We start from the raw sequence: 18,990 nt of genomic DNA, 5'->3' as shown, positions 1-18,990 counted from the left end.
CCATAAATCCAGGAGGATGTACAAAATCACCAACACTACTTCACCTCTGCTCCAAAATCATTACTGCTACCTCTTTTGTAGCTCCCTGCCTGCCCCCTCCCTCCTTTACCCTCAGCAGAACTTGGAATCTACAGCAAGTTATTTGAAAGTCTGTTTGATGTCAGTCTCTAGTGGCTAGCTGTGTGCGACTGTTCACTCACTGAAGTCAGATGGATGACTGTCCGGAAAAGAGCGGGGGTGATACACATCACAGGCTTTGATCTCTCCTGACTCCCTGTGGAATTCTTCCACCTTTTCATGTTGGGGATCAGTTAATTATTAGATGAAATTGGTTTGGGGAACAGAAATCATTTTGAAGACTCAGTTCTCATGCTGATGCTATATGTTCTTTGATCTGTGGAACTACAGATTTAGAAGACAGCAATACATAGCATATCCTGTAAGTGGGTGATCCTTACTTGCAGAAGTGAATTAGAATAGTTGCAGGCTCCCCTACGTAAGAATAGCCCTACTTTTAACTTACTTGCAAAAATCTGCTCCCTCTCTAGACCATAAGAGTGCTATTATTGCAAGTGCCATTGTTTGTAGTTAATAGCCTTGTAGAATTTATTAACTGTAAAAATCTTACATACTACAACACAGACTCAGTATTAATGTCTCCCTTTTAACATGTCCATCTACCTTGGTTTCCAATTTCACTAAACTCCTTGTTGGCATTTCTCATGTTACACTGATTATTCTTGGTTCTCCAAAATCATTTTTAATGAAGATGGAATAAATTTCCATCTTTCCTCCCAGTGTTAAAGATACATATAACCCCTAGTAATAATAATCATTGGTTTAACTTTCTGGCTCTGTTTGAATCATAATCTTCTAAGAAAGGGTTCAGGTATTGGATCTGATAATGCTGTTCCCGTAATTTATTTATTTTTCTTTAAACAGAGTGTCTACCACCTGGCTGATGCATGTGTAGTTTATAACATTTAACAAACACAAAGAATTCATAAGAGGTCATGTATGCCTTTTAAACTTATCTTGTGACACATTTTAATTTTAACTGGAGAGCTAGTGGATTCAAATAATATTATATAATAATATTTTATATGTTTAGAATGCTGAGCTCCAGAGACAACACAAAAAGAAAGTAGAGAGCGAGGTTGTCCACAGAAGTATGAGTATTCTGAACATATTTCATGCTGCTTCATGCTTTGTGAAAAAAAATACATTGATATACATAACAAAAAAAAAAAAAGATTAGGAACAAGGAAAAGAGTGATCCTGCCAAGCTAATAAAATAGAGCTAAACATCACACGAATTAGAAATAAACAACTAGTTCTTTTCTGTTCAGTATATAGGCCCTTCTAATGCTAAGGAAAATGTATCTTGTCATTTGCTTGTACTTTCTTTTCAGTGCTTGTATTTCAATATCTTTCATGGATATTAAATAACTCAATATCTAGGTCTTTGTAGCGAAGTAACTTGGTAGCACAGATGTTAGTTTTACTCTAGTATTCCCAATGGTAAAGTTTCCTCCAATTTGGCATGTATTATTAATAAAAGGTGCTAAATAAATAAATGATAGAAGCAATTAAAGTAATGAAAATAAATGCTAAACAACAGAACTGGCTTAAGTATCTTAACTTCATTAGCTATGAGTCTTAAAACAATGCTAAGTAGGTGTTCTACTTGTTTTGCTAGTCAGTGGAATCTCAGTAGTTTGATTCAATTCCTCAGTTGCTTGTATGACCAAGTGTTGGTTCCTATTGATAATAGTCAGCATCATAGTAACCCTCCAGCATTCTGAGCCACCATAACATTTATTTATAATTTTCAAACTTCAGAGTACGAGGCACATGCAAGGCACTTGGAGCATAGTCTGCATCATCTGGGGAGAGGGATAGCTCAGTGGTTTGAGCATTGGCCTGCTAAACGCAGGGTTGTGAGTTCGATCCTTGAGGGGGCCACTTAGGGAGCTGTGGCAAAATTAGTACTTGGTCCTGCTAGTGAAGGCAGGGGGCTGGACTCAATGACCTTTCAAGGTCCGTTCTAGGAGATAGGATATCTCCATTAATTTCTTTTTTATTTTTATCTTCCCAGTGTGAGATTCTTAACACACAACTCAGCATTTTAATGAAGAACTCCAAATTATTTGGTGTGAAGACTACTGTTGTTTAAAACTTTTTAAAGCATATTTACAATTGTACCTATTGTAATCCTGTCCTATTCTAATCAGTACACTGGTATAGCTGGAGTAGTCATATTTTGAAATTTAGGGCCACACCTTAAGGATATGCGTATGCTGCAGTTGAAGGTGTTGTTGCAGCTCAAGTAGGCATACCTATGCCATCTTTAATCTAATTAGTATGGCTAAAAATAGTAGTGAAGATGTGACAGCAGTCACTTCAATGGGAGCTGTACAAATCGGCCTGGGCCCTGTGTACATGCTTGTGTTGCTACCCATACTGAAGTTTGTGCCACCATTTCTTCACTCCTTTTTTTAGTTATGCTAGCTAGACTAAAGCTTGAGCTGCAGTCACACCTTTATTTGTAGTGTAGATATACCCTAAAAGGCATGGCACAGAACTTGCAGCCCGAAAGTGTGTGTGTGTGGAGGGGGGTTATAATGGCTTTGTTATCTTTGCATTCTCTCAATTCTGGGATGCTCTGGGGCCCAAGGGGCCTCCAGAATAATTTAAACAGGCCTGGGACAGTCAGTCCCCACCTGCTTATGGGCCCACAAAATTTGTACAGTGTTACATGCTGTGGTTACACTCCTGGCCCGCCTCTCACACCCCTAAAAGGCCTTGCATAGAGGTCCTCCTAAAACAGCTTGAGGCTTGTCTTCCTCAGTTCCTGTGTCTGGAAAATTTTCCCCTGGCCAGATCCAGGGATTTTACAGTTCCTTTAAGCTATTCTAGCCCTTTTTATTTGGCATAAACAGGATGGAGCAGTGGTGAGAATCTCACCCTATGTGGTTAGAAGTGGTATGATGCTAGCCTGGTTTTCAAAGATTCTGAGCACACCCATCTCCCATTAATTTCAGTGGGAGCTGAGATTGGTCATGTCAAAATGTTTCACCCATTCTTTATGTATTAATGAATGGGATTTTCAAAGCACTCAGCACTGTGCTAACTCTGCTCTTTTTAAATCAACAGGAGCTGAGTTAAGTCACTGCTGAATACTTTTGAAATTCCCACCCATGCCGTACAATGGACCATGTGTAGGTCTACATGAAAAAGATCTTTTTTTTTTTTTGACGAACTGGAATATCTGGAGATTGGCTATGCATACCATTGCCTCACTTCCTCATGCACATGGCATTATTCATGATGTCAGCACCATAATCAGAAGGCGTATCACCTCTCTGTGAACATGGTCCAGAATTTGGCAGATGCATGCAGATTCTTTCAGGGAATGTAGTTAGAATCGGTCCAGTGAAGTCAATAGGACCTGAGTTGGTCAATGCTATGTTCTTTCGAAAATCCCAACCTATTGATTTTTGTTATTGGCTTACTGTGGTTCTGACTGCCCCCAGTTTTTCCCCTACATGATATTATTTGTGAAAGCTGTGCAGAAAATGATCCTTGCCACAGATTTTTTTTTCTGCTGCTGGGATTGGGATGGAAACTTTTTATCATGCACAGATGGATGTGCACCTCCTCTCCCTTTTTGTAGTATACACATGTACATATTCAGAGCCAGAACTTGGTCTTGAATGTTTATATTGTGAGGGATTTGGTGATTCTGTGCAATAGCCCTGTCTTCTGGCATGGACTTGGAAGGCTTTTTATCCTTCCACTAGAGGCTATTTCAGGATAAGTTGACAGCCTGCACTGTATCTTTTTATTCAATCACTTCTATACACTGAGTGCCAGTAGTATTTTCACAATAGCACTTATGATAAGGGAAAAGTAAACATGAATGGGCTGCTGAGAATTTATTGATACTTCTGGTTGTGTTGATCAAGAGCCCTGGCAGCACAGTGGCTCTGCCTGGCCTTTGTAGTGTCCTTCCACATCCTTTCTGAGCTAGCCAGAACGTTTCTTCTCCTCGGGGATAAAATGAGAGTCGGTGACTTAAGGATGAAATAAACAGGAGCTAAGATGGCTTGTCAGTGTTGAGCCTTGTCCTGACAGCTGCCTCAGCAGAATGCATTTAATAAATTGTGATTGACAAAATACTTGAAAGCTACAGCTTGAAGTTGAAATCAAGGTGTATGGGGAAGTGGATAGGATAACATTAGAATAGCCTTATAGTACAGAGAGCTGTCATGAATCACATATCTGCTTTTAAATTGGAAAAACTTTTTAACAGTGGGAAAACCTGGATGGTCGTGGTACAATTGTCATTAAGGCCATTCCTATAATTGAGCCTCCATCTCAGGGACTTTGTGCAATATTTTGTTACTTGATCAGATTTAATGTAGCAATTAATTCAGTGTTAAGGAGAGAATCTAAAATCCAGATCTTAATATCAATGAACTTTGTGGAAGTCCAGATCCAAACTCTGAAGTTTTGTGATCATTTCTAATATTAATATAATCCTTATCAATGTATCTCATTGTAATAGATTAGTTCTTATCAACAGCATAAATCTGAGTCATCTTAAGTATAGAATTAAAATTACACGAGAGAAACCGAAAAGGAAAACATTATCATTATATAAACCCCAGGGTCAGAATATTACTGCATTATCTGAGATGCAAAACTTTCTCACTTCATCTTTCTCGTCTCTCTATAGCATCCATCCCTCTCTCAGACATCAGATTATCTGGTTATAAGCATCACTTAAACTTCAACTGCTAAATTATAATCTTATAATAAATTCTTAGGCTATTCGACTTTGCACTTTACCCACTCATCAACTTCTACTGGACTGTGTCAAATTAGGAAAGAGATGGTGGCTCAGATATGCAACTGGGAGAAGGGTCACTGCCACTTGCATGGGGGAATAGGTATGACTGAGGTGGTAGGTTTGTTAAATAGCTAGTTGGAAGGAGGCCTGTTCTTGTTGCTGATGGGAGTGTGGGTGATGAGGGGTGGCGGTAGCAGGCAGGCTATATTGAATAACTAGGAGAGGGGTTTGATAAGTTAGTACGTTTTAAACCTCAGCCATGTTTTCCCACTTTTTAATCATAATTTAAATGTAGTGGCCTGAATTTTCATAAGTGACTGGACTTTTATGTTCCCAACCTGAGACACCTTAAAGGGGCCTAATTTCAGAAGATGGATGCTCAGAAGTTTCTGAAAACAATACATCTTTTAAAGTGTCTCTACCTTGGTAGCCAAAAATAGAGGTTCTCAAAGTTAATTTTGTAAATTTAGGCCACCATCTTTTCCTTAATTGCTTAGAGAAGCTATATTTACTATAGCACAAGCATGTGGGAATACACTACAATATTTTTATATAAATCCTGAGGTGATTTTCAGAGTGTTTCTGTTCAAATTTGGTTGCAAAAATAACTCCCACGGAATGTTGCTATAGTGTTTCCAACTGTAGAGTGCTGTGACAGTAAGCAGATAGCAAATAGTCTGTTATGCTTTATAGATTGCAATCATCATACTCCAGTACCAGTTGATGCATCTGTTGGTGTTCATTCTATTTCACATTTGCATTTAAATTCCTATGGAACAAAGATAAGATAAAGAGGAAAACAAATGATGCTTATTTGTTGTTCTATTGAACTCCAACTATAACTTTGAGAGGGAAAACCTCAGGGGGAAAAATCCTATGTATTCTTTACAAAACATCATATGCCCATTCAGTCATTAACAGTCTTCAAAATCCCTGAGGCTTTAGTGAAGACATAAATCAGCAAGGAATAACCCAAAATACATTGAAACACAAGAAAAAAACATGCACAATATGATTGTAATTTGTGTCAATATTTTTAGTTCACATAGAATACATTATAGTACTGTTCTCCACCATACATACATTACTGATACATGTAGAAATATTGTCTGCATTTATTTACTTTTAAAATATTGCTCCTTTTCCATCTGTTGTAGTTCTAATGTGTTTTCTCTGTCACAGTGCACAGCATGAACTTGTAATACATTTAGGTATATCTGTCTTACATCCAAGGTAATTCTTCTGGCTGTTATGAACTACCTGGTTTGTGGGAAGCCTGGGAACAGTCCTTCGGGTTAGATCCAATCCACCAACAGATGGATGTGTATACTGTGTAAAATGGTGTGTATGTGTGTGTATGTGTGTGTACACAAGTGCAGCAGCTACCCTAAAAAATAAAATGCCTACATATTGGTGGATGCACACATTATATAGAAGAGCTGGAATGGGCCATTGTTGTGAACATGTCCATCCCTATTGTTGCTTAGGGTTACCATATTTAAAAAATAAAAAAGAGGACACTCCACGGGCCCTAGCCCCACCCCTTTCCCACCCCCCAGCCCCGCCCCAACTCCACCCTTTCCCCGCCCCTTCCCCAAAGTCCCCGCCCTAACTCCCCCTCCTCCCTCCCAGCCACGCGAAAAGGGCTGCCCAAGCGCTACCGGCTTTACGGTTTGCTGGGCAGCCTCCAGACCCTGCACCCCCAGCCGGCGCTTCCCCAGCGCAGCTGGAACCCGGGAGGGGAAGCGCCCAGCCAGGGGCGCAGGGTCTGGAGGCTGCCTGGCAAACCATGAAGCCGGTAGCACTCGGCCTTCGGGCAGCCCCTATGCCTCCGGACCCTGCGCCCCCGGCCGGGCACTTCTCCTCCTCGGCTCCAGCTGCTCTGCTCCTCCCCGGACTCAGACTTCAGCTCTGTTTAAGAGCCAAGCTGCCTGAGCCAGCGCTACCGGCTTTGGGCAGCCCCCTTGACTCCGGATCCCAGCCGCCGGCCGGGCACTTCTCCTCCCCGGCTCCAGCTGCTCTGCTCCGGCGGCGCAGGGTCCGGAGGCACGGGGAGTGCCCGAAGCCGGTAGCGCTGACTCGGGCAGCTTGGCTCTTAAACAGAGCCGAAGTCTGAGTCCGGGGAGGAGCAGAGCAGCTGGAGCCGGGGAGGAGAAGTGCCCGGCTGGCGGCTGGGGTCCGAAGGCCCGGGGGCTGCCCGAAGCCTGTAGCACTGGCTCGGACAGCTTGACTCTTAAACAGAGCCGAAGTCTGAGTCCGGGGAGGAGCAGAGCAGCCGCGGGAGAGGAAGTGCCCAGACGGGATTTTTCCCGGACATGTTCAGCTTTTTGGCACTTCCCCCCGGACGGGGGTTTGATTGCCGAAAAGCCGGACATGTCCAGGAAAACCCAGACGTATGGTAACCCTATCGTTGCTCATCCTTTTGCTCCCAGCCCTTGCTTCAGAGATGTATTGACCCATAATTAAGGCTGCGAGTTGGTCACGGAAGTCATGGATTCTGTGACTTTCTGTGACTTCTGCAGCGGCTGGTGCTGGCTCAGCCCCCAGCACCAGCGAGTTCCCAGGCCACCTCCCCCAGCACCCGCATTGCCCCTGGATCCCTCCCCCCAGTCCCCGAGCACCTGAGGCCCCCTGCCCAAGTTTTAGTTAGGGATATAGAGTAAAAATCATGGACAGGTCACAGACCGTGAATTTTAATTTACTGCCCATGACCTTCCATGGTTTTTACTAAAAATACCCGTGACTAAAACGTAGCCTTACCCATAATTACTAATAGCTCTTATTAATGAGGAAGGGCGTTCTTCTTGGAAGACATGGGTCAGTTATGGGTACATGTTGTATAAGTGCTGCAGGTGGAGAGACAGAAAGCATGATTCTCATTAAAGTCAGTGAGATTTAATTAGTACTTCTAAGAGGAAGGATGGTCTAGTGATTAAGGTGCCAACCAAGGACTTGGGAGACCTGGGTTCAAGTCCAGACTTCCTGTGTGATGTCAGGAAAGTTATTTAACCTCTTCTTGTCTCAGTTCCTCATCTGTAAAATATGGATAATAGCACAGCAGGAGTGTTGTGAGAATAAATAAATTAAATGTGACATGCTCAAATATGATGACGATGAGGGTCATATAAGTACCTAGATTGGGTTGGGCAAACTATGGCCTGCAGGCCGGATCTGGCCCGTGAGCCGCTTTAAGCCAGACCGCAAGCCGCACCACACCCCACTCCGGCCGGGGCGCTGGGTCAGGGGCCGCATCACATGGCCCCCGGAAGCCGCAGCATGGCCCCGCTCCAGCTCCTATGCATTCCCATGGGAGCTGCAGGGGCAGTGCCTGCGGATGGGGCAGCGTGCCTCCGCATAGGAGTCAGAGAAGGGACATACCAGTGCTTTCGGGAGCCGCTTGAGGTAAACGCTGCTCAGAACCTGCACCCCCGAGCTTCTCCAAACTTCTCTTCGCCGCAGCCCGGATCCCCCTCCCGCTCTCCAAACCCCTTGATCAATGGGCACCCTGGCCAGAACCTGCACCCCTTCCCACACCCCAACTCCAATTTTGTGAGCATTCATGGCCCACCATACAATTTCTATTCCCCAATGTGGCCCTCGGGCCAAAAGGTTTGCCCACCCCCAACCTAGATAGAGGGCAGGATTTAGCTCTTAAATTTTACCAAACCTAAATAAAGATGCATATATTGTGTTCTCTTTTATATTATTACATTTTCACTGTAATTTAAAACAGCCACCGATTAAAGAGAGAATTAACTTCTTAGGATCTGATTCTTCCACCTTTCATTGCTTGGGCATTGGTTTTTCATGACTGTGAATGGTGTATCTTTTTTTAAATCCAAGATTGCATGTTTTATCAACTCTATGAGTCACAGACTAGAAGCTGTAATCTAAATTCCCATCCATAGATCATAGTTGAGATGGGAAGAGTGATGGCTGAGTGGGTGGATAAGTAACAGCAGGTGTAGGGTGGAGAGAGATAATGACAATATCACAAATCTCACAAATTTTCAAAAAATCATGTTTTAATTAAAATATACCATGAGTCATCTGTGACTTTTCCCAAAACTTTTTGAGACAGACCCAGCAACTTATTCATTGCTTAATAACTTACCTAAACAATTTAAAAAATGAACATTAATTTTTGACTGAGGACAGTATCTCATGCTCAGAATTAGAAAGTAGATACTGAATCATCTTGATACAAGCTAAGATTTTGATAGCAGTCTTGGGGGGGGGGGGGGGCAAGGGTTAATGTAATTGTTGTTAATAAAGCCTCATTCTGAAAATCACAAAATCCTAAAAAGGAGGAAGAATGCATTCTACCTCAGCAGATGACAGTAATATCACTGGATGATATATTATTTATGGGAAATATGAGCCTGTCAAACAACAAGATTTCTATTAGAGAGAACTAGACAAAAGCTTTATCCAGTAATTTTGAAAGTTGAGTGTCAATAAAAGACTCAACATCTGCCCCTTTGCATTGTTTGTGATACCTCAGTACCGAGTGTTGCCATCAGTATATCAACAATTACCATTTCAATTGCAAGTATAGGGGGAAAACAGTCTCCTCTCACATACCACTGTGTGGCAACATTTAATGGCTATCACGGCACTTGAAGAAGTGAATGTTGAGATTCATATGGCACCTACTATACATATCAAATGCTTCCCTATCCCAGCACTGATAATAGAAGTGTCTGTGGATAGTTCATCACACAAGCCTGTATCTCTGGAACACGTAAGTCCACTTTTTGTGCAACTAAGATTGCAACTTCCCAGCAAGCAGACAGTAAATGTAGGCTTTCAGGCTCTCTGCAGGTCACTCTCATTTATTTTATTTTGTCCCTTGTTTGAGAGAACAGCCTCTCCGTTTTGCCATGAATGCCTCAACATCTATGTTGGAACTGTCACAATGCTCCATTTTTGCTGACATTATCTCTTAAATTAAAATGAATACAATCTGATCAAGAATTGCTAACATCACTTTATTCCTATACTCGCAAAGGAAAAAGCAGAATGGTATTTGGCAGATAATTTCCGCTTCAGTGTCTGCTGATGCGTCCTGCTTGAAATGTTTGGTAGTTCCAGTGGGATAAAGCTGGATCTATTTGTAGAAAATGGACAGTCCTCATCATTTCAGATGGAAAATGTGTGTTTATTTTAAAGGAATCTTTCCTCGTGTGCACTGAAGTGCATTACTTTGTACTTGTGAGTCTGCGTGACTGTGAGGGTCAGAAGAGGTTTAATACACAAAAGCACTAGTCTGCTCTAGTGCCAGGTCAGTACACTTGCTTGCTTCCTCTGAGGCATGTATGTTTGAGCCTGCACTACGTTAAGCTAAAACTGAAGTGACTATGTGCTCTTAGTTTAGTAAAGAGTGGACAATGAGGATATTGTAAGCTACATATAAGTTGGCACAGTTTTTTGGTTTTTGTTTCGCTTAGATTTCAGGACTGTGATAAAAGGTACTGGGGAGGTACTGACTGAAGTCAGCCTACACCTGAAGGTGACTTGGGAGGCTTTGCAAGATCCAGTGGTGCCAAGAGTTATTAGCACACACTAGTCATATTTTCTTCTTGCAAGAACCTAACATCTTTGGTATTTTGGTAACATCTTGGCTGACTCATCCCTATTCTGAACTCTCCAGATGTAGAGGTGTAGAATATTAACACATACCCCAAAAATGAGGACAAATGTAGATTCCTCTTGACCATCTCAGTCTAGCTTGTGTAGCAGCATTTTTAACATATTAATTTAAATGCTGATAATGGTCATGGATAAGTTCCATGAATGACATCAGTAATCACATACAGTATTTACTATATACTGTCCATTTCTAAATTTTGAGTTTGTAGATCTCCTGGGCATCTTTCTAATGCTTTTGGCAAGCTCTGTTAATGTCAATTCATCCTCTGCAGTTGGAGAGGGGACATTTTTGCATAGATTTTTTTTTGCAACTGGTTTAGACAAAGCAGTACAAAACTCCATATCATTTCTGCAGTCTGTGCTTCACTGACTTAAATCCTCCCCATTAACCTAATAATTAAGATATTATTCTTTGCAGGTATTAGGGTGTGTCTTGGAGCACTACTTGATGTAAAAGCACTAGTCTGGTTACTATTTTAAATAGCATTTGTACAGATAGTGGGCTAGCCATACAGAAGGATTTAGGATCAGGAATTGTGTAGCAGGAATATTAAAGAAAGTGCAAGTACCCTAAACCTAGCTATAGCTCCTACTTCAAACTCCAGCTTCTCTTATTAAATCTAAGTATAATTCCATTGCTTGTAACAGAGCTGCTATTTTATTTTTTTAAGGCTGAAATTATGAAGTCTTAATACTGAACCAGTGCCAATAGCAGCAAATGGCTTGCTTACCCACAACTGTGGAAATAGCTGCGGGAGAGGGTCTGAGAAAGAGGAAGACTCTTTCCATTGTTGAGGTTTCCATTGTTGAGTTTCCTCCAAATTCTTCTAGTGGTGGAGGGTTAAGGTCATCTCCCTTTCCTCTCTAGGAAGTGTGAATACGTCTGGCCCCAAACCCTACAGATAGTGAGGAGTGATTCTCTAGAGGCACAGTGTATCTGCATAGCCTAATTCCATTAGAACCATGCTACCAGGACTTTCCCAACCAGCAGCTGCCCCAGGATCCTTATTAATGGGTGTGTCACATTCCAGGGTGCACGAAAAGGCATATTTTGTACAAAGATTATTACAGTAGTGTGTGGGGTGTAAATTCAGGGGTTTTCTCGGTCACAGGTCTCAAGTGGGGGATGGTAGCCATGTAAGTGTCTCACTCCTCCTTTCACACACGAATGGTAAGATCTGTTCTTGAAGAGTCCCTTCTTGTGAGGATCTAGGAACATGATCAGTCCCAAAGTTTTTCCTTTGATGTGGCCAACATCTGTTCTGTATGGGGAGATATTTATGGATATAGCAAGGCTATTCCCTCAGTGTACATCTTCATGACAGAGTTAACTTGGCTCTTATTCAGGTGTTGCCACTAACTCCCCTCCCTTCCACACACAAAACCCTCTTACTCAAGTTTGTGGGTGATTTCAACCTGGACTAGTTGGCCTAGCTGGGGAAGTAGGTTAGTTTTAGCCTGGGCACCACTTTCATTTAGGATGATAACCCACCCACATTGCAGTGAAGATGCAGGGTATATCACTCAAGTGCTGGTAGTTCTCCAGTGCCTTTCCACAATTCCCTCTGTGTGCCCAAAAGGAAGCCAGGTTCTCCCACAATTCCCTGGGGAAGAATCAGAGAGAGTTTAAGCTTACCGTAGCACTAAGAACCATGGGATGTGCCCCCTGAAAGTCCTAGTGACACACACACGGCAGTGCAGCACTAGTAAGGACAAAGCAACTTGACATGGCTTTGCAGAGTGGCTGTTTACTCGAGAGCTAGGCTAATCTGGGTATTCAGACCCACGTACTGCTTGCCTGTGTTACCTCTCTAGTGAAGACTGACCTTCAGAGACATGCAGGTATTTATATGGATAATGCCTGTTAACACTAATCTGAATTATGCATGTGCCTGCACTCTTAAATGTGAGAATAGAGCCTAATATTTTTACCAGTCCTTGGGAAATGGAGAAAGAAAATCTCTCCTTTTGTTTCTTTTTCTAACAGTTACATAGTGTTTTCACATGCTGCTCATTACTTTGTTCTGTACAACCATTGCAAGCAATACACTTGGAATATCTGACTTCTGGCACAACAAGATTAATGTTGATAATATTTACCAACAGTTTAGGACAGTATGAAAAATCATGTAAAATTATTTCCATATCCCATTTTGATGCAGTGATGGATCAGAAGCCTTCATTTGTAATTTCTCTAAAATGTGCCTTTTATGAATGGGAAAGAGTAAAAAGTGGCACATCTGTAATTGATTTCAATGAGCTGCCAAAGTTACTTGAACTAACACCAGTGTCTTGTTTCCCATGGTATTTTCATAATTTCATTAATATTTTGGAAAGAGTCTTCAAAGGTTGAATAGTGGATTTATTTATTTATTTAAGAAAAAATGTGGGTTGTGTGAAAAGAAAAGAAAAGAAGAGGATACAATTCTGAGATCTCTTCTAGAAAATAATGCTATTTGTGACTTACTAGAATACAGTACATAAATATGAAGAAGCAAGCTTTTTTTAGTTTAATTGGCTTGGTGAATGTAGTTCAGAGAAGTGAATAACTACAACTCTGGCTCCAAGGACAAGAAAAGATCAAACAACACATCATAAAGAAAATGTAAAATAGAACACAATAGAATAAAACAACAGAATAGGTAATTCTATCACTTAAAGAAAATAGCAGAAAAGAACAATTGCATAGGCCTTTTATGGTGTAAAATCAGAATAGATCAAGTGGCATGTTTTATTAAAAAGCAGAACGGCTCATTTTTTGATGTTTTTGTGGTTGTTTTTCATTTCTACCTGTCACCATCAGATTTTCCTCTAATTCTTCATAGTCCTCAGTTGCATATAGAGAGCATGAGTTCTCTGGTTGAAAGTACAAAACATTTAATTTGTATTTAATATTTTTGATCCAAAACATTACGGCAGGATAAGACAATAAAATGACAATATATGAAAACAACATAGAGATGGGCTGGAAGGAGAAATGCAGATCCAAACTGCCCTCTGATTTGTAGAAGTTTTGATCCAGAACCTGAATATTGTGGTTTGGGCCCCTCTCTGCAAAAACATAAGTGATCAATGATAAAAGCCAACCAAATCAAACACTGATGAAAATTAAATATTGGCTAAGGGGAAGAAAAGGGAGAATATAAAGATTAAAGAGTAGGGAACCAAAGTCCTTAGTGATACAAACTAAAGGATGTTGAAAAGAAAGGTTATGATTCCAGCTTATTCTGAGCAGATAAGTTAAGAAGAAAAGAAGTTCCAAGTCAGAGGCAGCCAGGGTGATGAAGGGGAAGATAGTGATCCACAGCAATGAATGCAGCTAAATTGAAAAGGACAAGAACAGGCATGAGACCTTCGGAGCTAGCCACAAGCATAGCATTAATTAGGACTGTCTTGGAAAAGGCAGTAGCAGTGAGGTCAGGCCATCACAAGGAGGAAGTATTAAGGAACGCGCTTCCTTCCCACCTTCCATGCAGACTCCATCACATTCTGCAACTGGTTGTGGCATGAGTTGGAAGCACGTTGTTGAGAGCGTCTCTCTCTCTCTCTCTCTCTGACCTGCAGTGCAATTCAGCAGTGCCTCCAGAAGCTGCTGGCCACCTTGCAAGCAAGTGGGAAGGGAGGTATAAAGGGGAGGAGAAAAGCTATTGTAGCTTGCTTTCCTACTGGGCAGTGAGATCCCAGGCAGGCTGTAAGATGGATGTGTCATTAACTCCACCTGGGCCCAATTAGAGAAGGGGATGCCTAGCACAGATGTTCCCCTCCTCACCAGTCAGCAAAAGAGTAGTCTCAATGGTGGCTGAGAATGGGAGGATCTGGTCAGACTCCCACCACAACCCTGGGGAAAAAACCTACAGATGAACTGTAATTGGGGTAGGGAAGGAATGAGATCAATATTCTGGAGATGGTGGGGTGAGGAGCAGTGGCATAGAAGCAATTTGTTCTGTATGCGGGAGCATGGAGAGGCTAGACTGGAGCTAGGATAAGTGTTTGGAGACAGGAGACTAAAAGGAAATTTTAGGAAACAAAAAGCCAAGTTGTTTTGTATTAATTATTTAAGCAAAGAGTCGGTAGATAAATATTATGGAAATTCAGGTTTGCAAGCATGGATTGTGTTAATAGGTGGGTTGGGGGAGAGGGGGCTGAGGAAACCTGGTTGGGAGTTATATTATAATTATTTAAATATAGTTATATTTAGTGCTTGTTGGCAGAAAATTCCTTTGGGGATACAATATAATACAATACAACCTCCAGCTCCAGCAAACCTATTGTAGGAACAGGTAGTGTTGTCGAAGTGAATCTTCAGGGGAGATTGGAATGAGGACAGGGGTGGCTTGGCAAACTGGTACTAAGAAGGTGGCGGGTGTGTTGACATGGTGTCTAAGATCTGTGAATAACAGGAAGGTATACAAGGAAGCATAGCAAGTTCACATGTAGTGTACTTTTCCTAGACATGGGTGAGGCCTGTGGGATAGGGACTAAAATTAAGCATAATGACTTATGGGTTTACTTACAAAAGATTTTTTTCTTTTTAGAAGACCAGTGATTGTAGGTCATAGTCTACTCTATCCTTCCTGATAATTGCAAAATCCATTACTGTCCCTTTGAGATGTTTTTTATAAAACACTGCATTAAATCTGAATAAAAGCTTAATAAGTAGATTAGTTAGAACAATAGTCCTCACGAGGATGTTTGATTCTGAGCGTAGCTGCTAGAGATAACCCTAAATGCAATTAGGTTTAACTCCCTGTGAGTGTCAAAGGAAGGTAATACCCACAGAGACTTCCCAACAAATGACATTATTTTTAAAAAGTGTCTCAACATTTAAATTATTCTTTCCTCTGGGCATCAGTAACAAAACCTTTGTTAAGAATTGCTGGAGAAACAGAGCCTTGGATAACGCACAGTGGAAAATTATTTTTGAAAAATTTGTTTTAGATGTTTCACATCAAAAAGATGGATGGCTCTGCTTCCGTGGGGGAACAGTTTGTTGTCCTCATCTGTAGTCTTTGTAATTGTAAGGATCAAAACTCCCAAGGTGGCCAGAGATAAGGACAAAGACAAAATAGTGATTTCACTAAACATATACAAGTTTATAAAGGCCAATGTGATCCAATGTTGATGATTTTTTCTCTGCTTGTATCTGAAATAAAAACAAAAGCTTTTATTAAACAAAAAATCCCAGATATTAAACTTCATAAATCCAGTTCCTATTCTAGCATATAATGTAGCAGACACTGTTAGATTACAAACCACTAAAATTGTTTAATTTTATTATCTATACTGTAGTGTCTGCATCAGAACTATTGCATTGTAATGAGGATTTTGTCATTGATATTCAAAACAAATACACCTCTACCCCGATATAACGTGACCCAATATAACACGAATTTGGATATAACGTGGTAAAGCAGTGCTCGGGGGGGGGCGGGGCTGCGCACTCCGGCGGATCAAAGCAAGTTTGATATAACGCGGTTTCACCTATAACGCGGTAAGATTTTTTGGCTCCCGAGGACAGCGTTATATCGGGGTAGAGGTGTAGTCCCAATTACAGCAACAAAAAACCCCACCTTCCCAAACACTTCTAAAATAACCCATTACGTATGTTTGCAGGGTTGTTGTAACTGTGTTTGTTGGTGTGGTCTAAATGCTTTATTGGCACAAGAGGCATAACTCACATATTGCTCGGCTGCTTGTGGGTAGTATGGCCATCCCAAATCCATGCCAATAAAACCTTTATGCCGCAGTACACCATCATGTATATTCTCTCTCTCTGTGGGACATAAATATGATCTTTATCTGTGTAGACTAAATGGACATCCCACTTCTTCCACATGTTCATGCCTAAATTGCGTACACATGTGCATGTGTTTTGCAGGTGCCTATACCTTCACGCACACATTTGAACCTTTGTGAGTTTACAATGGTTAGAAATTTTAAAGTGTGCATGCAAGTGTTTGCATGGTAAAATATATTAGTGAGCACAGATGGCAGCTGAGAAGGGAGTCGGACGAAAACATGGTCCTAAAAGCATATAAAACTGGGCACTCTTTTGCATGTTCAGTAATTTTACCCGGCCTATAAAAGGGATGTATTGCCTTGTAGTTTGTTTACCATCTAGAACAGTGATGGGCAACCTGCAGGCCACACACAGCCCGTCAGGGTAATCCGCTGGCGGGCTGCCAGACAATTTGTTTAGATTTGCACAGCTTCCGACAGCTCCTCGTGGCCGCAGTTCGCCATTCCTGGCATATGGAAGCTGCGGGAAGCGGCCACTTCTGTATTTATGTATTTATATTCATGTCTCTGTCTTGATAACAGGGTTACAGATGCTATATAACACCAGTTGTATTCACTAAACAAACCTAATTCAGATCTTTTTTTCCCCTTACATTTTAATACTGCATCTTTTGGGTAATCATTGGTACCACTGAAAAGAACAAATGTGCTATGAATTATGGCTGCTTACCTGTTCTGTGACTGCTAAAAATCAGCTACCAGGATTAATATTCAATAAGAACTCCGCTTTCTAGATTTCTAAATGTCTCCTTAGCTTGACTACATTTTTTGTGGTATTATTCATAGCTTTTTACTTGCAATGGAGTGCCCTTGAAAAATCTACAATATTTTTCTCCCTGCTTCAAAATCAAAAGTCAGTCTCATCAAAGATAAAGCTGAACTGATTAGTACTGGGCCAGTGTATCTGAAAATGACTTGTTTTGCATCATTTTCACTAGGAGTTCAATTTTTACAGCACATCATACTCAACTGCATGTATGTGGTGCAACAAGGGCACTTAGTGGCCAGTTTACTAATCACACATGCCTGTCTTTTTTGCTATGTGTAATTTCTAAGGATATGTCATGTTCTTTGGAACATTTTTCCACCCCAAAGTCATTACTCTAAGCCTTGAGAGGTTTTATTCTTTCAATCAAGTAGCAGATGTTTCAGTTTAGAAATGCATACCAAGTAAAACAGATCTCTCCTAGTCTTCCTAGAGGTATAACAAATTTCTTTTAATGCCTTCAATACAAGTGAAATAATACTTTTTTCAGTATAATGGCTTTATTCAGTTATCAAACTGTTTGTTTGTTTGGGATTTTTTTTTTTTGCATACCATAAGTGACAATGAGAAGCAAAACGGACATGTTTTCAGTACTGATCCTGAAACTAGTGGGTGCAGGATTGGGACATTAATGAACCATGGCCATAAATTAGTAGGAGCAAGTATCTACAAGATGTTGAATATCTACTGGGAGAGGACCAAATAACCTCATGGTGAAACCCATGCAAATTGTGGGCACTTAGACTTTCCAAAAAACAGACCCTATATGAATTACCAGGCTTCTGGCCTCTTCTGAACTTTTAGGTAACTACTTGAAAATTGAGTTTTACTTTACTTTATTTTTGTTGATTAATCACCTACCAAAACTTAGTAATAGTAGTAGTAGTTGCAGTTATTAAATCCTCTGACAGATTCTTCAAGGATCTCGACATTTCTTGGAAAAATAGAAGTATAATTGTTTTTAAAATGTATACCTTTTTTAAATTCAATTTAGATTTGAAATAGTTAAACACATTCAAATGAAAAGTTTTTGATTAGTTTCATTCTAACTGATCCACGATTCAGAGCTGAACATTTCCTTTTCTCCTGCCTCCCCCCCCCCATTAATAGAGATTCTTTTTCTGAAAATGATTATTTTAGCATAGAAACTTTTGGAGAGGCTTTAGAAACCAATTTCTCAGACCATTCAGCTAAAATATGTTATTAGAAATTGATAAACTGTGATATTTGAAACACTTTGGATTTTTTTATTCCAAATCACTGGACTGTGTCTGGTTCAAATTCAGCAGAATGAGCCTGATTGTGTTGATTCTGAATTTAAATCTATGTATGTATCTCAAGTAAATGTAAAAAAAACAAACCTACCTAAACAGTGGAGAGTGTCTCTTGAGATGCATTAGCAAAGGGATCATGAGTAAAAAGTTGAAATTGTGTTTTAAATAGATATAACATGTAACTTACATTATGGTGTACACTATGGTAAAATTATTTTTCTCAGGATATTATAGATATTACAAATCTCACTGACTTCTGGGGAGACTGTGCGCATGTATCCAGAGGCAGACTTTGTTCCAATGTGTATTCACTTAAGTCTCAATAACATTTAGGGCCCCATTTGGAGACATGTTAACCTCTGCCTACTCCCACTGATGACAATGGGAGTCGAAGGTATTCAGTACTTGCAGGAATGGGTTCTTACCAGGGGTTACAAATGTTATGCATACCTAAGCCTCTTTACATGTCATTGATCATGTTGTATAAAATTTATAAACCCTCATGTAATTTCTATATGAATAGCATTCTGTTAATTTTTTTTTAAAAAGTGTATATTTACTGATGGTTTGAGGAGCTAATCATTCTGTGATCTTATCCAGCTGTGTTACATCAACAGTGTATGGGGGAATATTAGGGAGAACAA

At 40.6% G+C, this 18,990-nt stretch overlaps 1 protein-coding gene across 15 annotated transcripts in view; it reads left to right on the top strand.

Moving 5' to 3' along the window:
- TENM2 (teneurin transmembrane protein 2) overlaps positions 1–18,990 on the top strand; it is a 1,090,181-nt gene that overhangs the window by 587,588 nt on the left and 483,603 nt on the right. The gene's annotated exons all lie outside the window — the stretch shown is intronic.

The sequence above is a fragment of the Chrysemys picta genome, chromosome 8, assembly GCF_011386835.1.
Source record: "Chrysemys picta bellii isolate R12L10 chromosome 8, ASM1138683v2, whole genome shotgun sequence".
Classification (NCBI taxonomy): Eukaryota; Metazoa; Chordata; order Testudines; family Emydidae; genus Chrysemys; species Chrysemys picta.
This window is presented reverse-complemented; position numbering and strand designations above follow the sequence as displayed.